Source organism: Urocitellus parryii, chromosome 9 (assembly GCF_045843805.1).
Source record: "Urocitellus parryii isolate mUroPar1 chromosome 9, mUroPar1.hap1, whole genome shotgun sequence".
NCBI lineage: Eukaryota > Metazoa > Chordata > Mammalia > Rodentia > Sciuridae > Urocitellus > Urocitellus parryii.
Window position 1 is genome coordinate 144,891,206 of NC_135539.1, and position 3,380 is coordinate 144,894,585.

At 43.3% G+C, this 3,380-nt stretch overlaps 1 pseudogene; it reads left to right on the plus strand.

Moving 5' to 3' along the window:
• The first annotated feature begins 575 nt into the window (after nucleotides 1-575).
• LOC144257058 (U2 spliceosomal RNA) lies at nucleotides 576-752 on the plus strand (annotated as a pseudogene).
• The last annotated feature ends 2,628 nt before the right edge of the window (nucleotides 753-3,380 follow it).

A 3,380-nucleotide genomic window follows, 5' to 3' on the forward strand; every position in this document is an offset into this window, starting at 1 on the left:
AACACAGCTCAAGGGTAGAGTACCTTGGGTTCAATCTCTAGTACAATTTAAAAAAAAAAGAAAAGAAAAGGAAGAAAAAAGAAAAAGAAGAAAAAAGTCTGTGTATGCAGGTAACAGCAACCACACACACACACACACACACACACACACACACACACACATACACACACACACACACACACACACACACACACACACGTGTGTATATTTCCTTCTCCTAAGAAAAACCAGTGCTCAGGGGAGTCAGCCTGAGCCAGCAGGAGGAAGAAAGAAAAAAAATCACTCCATCTTAGAAGATATCCCATATCCCATATCAGTATAGTTATTTGTACTGGGGATTGAATCCAGCAGTGCTTAACCACTGAATGACATCTCCAGCCTTTTTATTTTTTGTTTTGAGAAACGGTCTTTTTAAACTGCTTAAGGCCTCACTAAATTGCCAAGGCTGGCTTTGAACTCGTTATCCTCCTGCCTCAGTCTTCTAAGTTGCTGGTATTATAGGCATGTGCCACCATGCCCAGCTCTCAGAACATTTTTTAAAATAATTTTTAGTTGTTAATGTACCTTTATTTTTAATCGCTTCTCGGCCTTTTGGCTAAGATCAAGTGTAATGTACCTTTATTTTTTAAATTTATTTATATGCAGTGCTGAGGATCGAACTCAGTGCCTCACACATGCCAGGCAAGGCTCTGCCACTGAACCACAAACCCAGCTCCTCTCAGTACATTTTTTTAAAAATAAAAAAACACAAAACAAAATTGTTTCAGAGCCTAGAAGGAAACCTAAGTAGATGTTCTCAGATAAGGAAAGATAACAAGAAAAATATAAGGACCTGATCTGTCCTTCATTGACTCATCTAACATGTTTGAAGTTCACCACATGGAAGGCATGTATCGGGAGTACACAGATGAATTAGAAACCATTTCAACCGGGGCTGGGGATGTGGCTCAAGCGGTAGCGCGCTAGCCTGGCATGCGTGCGGCCCGGGTTCGATCCTCAGCACCACAAACAAACAAAGATGTTGTGTCCGCCAAGAACTAAAAATAAATAAATATTTCAAAAAAAAAGAGAGTCTCCTCTACAAACCTCAAAAATATTTATAAAAAAAAAAGAAAGAAACCATTTCAACCTTCTAGGAGCCACAGAACCTCAGGGAAGACACCCAGACAACTGTAGTGCAGAGTGAAAAGGCATCACAACACACAGCAGCAACACATAGGATTACGTGACCAACTCTACTCTGCCAGGAACAAAGGCTAAGTAGCACTAGCTCAAATAGTGCCCTATGAATGCCTACAGCGATCCTTATTAGTCAGGGTCTCATTGGCTAAGTTCCAACAGTTCCAAGATTGCAATAAGCAGTGAAAGTTATCCTAACATGTTTACCAAGAAATCAATTACTCATAAAATTATTTCTCAAACATCTTTCCTTACTTAATATTTTTGTCTTTTTTTTTTTTTTGCTACCTGGGATTGAACCCAGAGGTGATTAACCACTGAGGCACATCCCCAGTTGGCTCCCTCCATGTTCAGAGCCCATGGAAAGAATCACGCACCTGAGGTTTGAGAGAACACTGAGAACAGACCACAGGGAAACACGAGAGTCACGGCTGGGCTGCAGCTCTGTGGTGGGCATGGCCAGCACCTGTGAAGCCTGGGGCTAAATCCCAGGACTGCAAGGGGCAAAGAAGAGGAGGAAGATGAATGCCTGCCCAGAAGAGCGCCATCTGCACCACACCTGGGGAGGGCTTTCCCATGCAGACAGGTCCTGCCCTCCACGGGGCACAGCGCCTAAGCCAATTCAAGACCAGCCTGGAACAAGCTGTGTGCCTCCACCAGCGTGGCTGTGTTTGTGTCCCTCTGTGAATAAGATCAAGGTCTACAGCATGGAGCGCCACTCAGGTAAGAGGAACAGTCCAGACACAGGGAAGAAGAGGGTGACTGGCCAGTAGCATATCCTGGGAGCACTGGGTAAGCATGATAATTTGAGGCTTCTATTAGAACCGCCTTGCCTCACCTGGGGAAAAAAGAAGGCGCGATTTCATTGTTAGGTCTTTGAAGATTTCCTACGGTCCCTCTAACTCCAGCGCCACAAGAACTCACACTCCCACTGAATCTCTTATAATTTCCCCTCCTGGTGAAGGGACCTTCCCAGTCACCCTGTGGAAGGGCCACCGCAGCAGGTTCCAATCTGAGGAAAATCTGCCACCAAGTTAGTTAAATCAAGTTTCTGAGCTCCTCACCTAGCCTCTTCTACATAAGTGTTCACTTTGGTACCTAGTGTTGATTCATAAATATGTATTATTTTTCTTTTTTTTAAATTTTTCCTTTTTAGCTACAGATGCACACTTCTTTCTTTCCTTCTTTCCTTCCTTCCTTCCTTCCTTCCTTCCTTCCTTCCTTCCTTCCTTCCTTCCTTCCTTCTTTCTTTCTTTCTTTCTTTCGTGGTGCTGAGGATTGAACCCAGGGCCTCACACATTCAAGACAAGCACTCTACCACAGAGATACAGTCCCAGCTCCCGTATTATTTTTCTTTTTTTTTTAATATTTTATTTTTTAGTTATTGGCGGACACAACATCTTTGTTTGTATGTGGTGCTGAGGATCGAACCCGGGCCGCACACATGCCAGGTGAGCGTGCTACCGCTGAGCCACATCCCCAGCCCCCCGTATTATTTTTCTTAAAGAAAATTGTTGGAGCCTCATGCCTGTAACCCCAGCTGGAGAGGCTGAGACAGGAGGATTTCAAGTTTGAGGATAGCCTGACCAATTCCGACAAGATCCTGATTAAAAAATAATTAAAAACAAAAAGGGGTGGGATATAGCTCAGTGGTAGGGTGCACTTAGGTTCAATCCCCAGTACTGCAGGGGGAAAAACAAAATCAGAATTGTATATGCTTTGGGTCACATAAGACCTAGAAATATCTTGGGTACAAACTTTATAATTACTGATTTAATTCCTATTTATCTCATTTAATTCTAGTATTTCCATACATGGGAAAAAAAAGAGAGTTGCTTTCTTCTCAATTTCTTTTTTTCTTCCTCTTCTCTTTTGCAGTACTGGGGACTGAACCATGGTTTCACACATGGTAGGCAAGAGCTCTGCTTCTGGGCCAGATGCCCAGCCTTATTTTATTTTCATTTTGAGAGGAGGTCTTGTTAAGTTACCCAGGCTACCCTGGAACTTGTGCTGGGCCTCAAATCCACAGCATCCTGCACACTGGACAAATGTTATACCACTGAGCCACACCACTAGCCCTGCTATCATACCTCAACATTAACTATTTCAGCCCATGAATATGGGATGTCTTTTTTTGCATCTTCTGATTTCTTTCAGCAATACTTCTTGGGATTCAACCTCCAAGTCTTTTGTCCCCATGG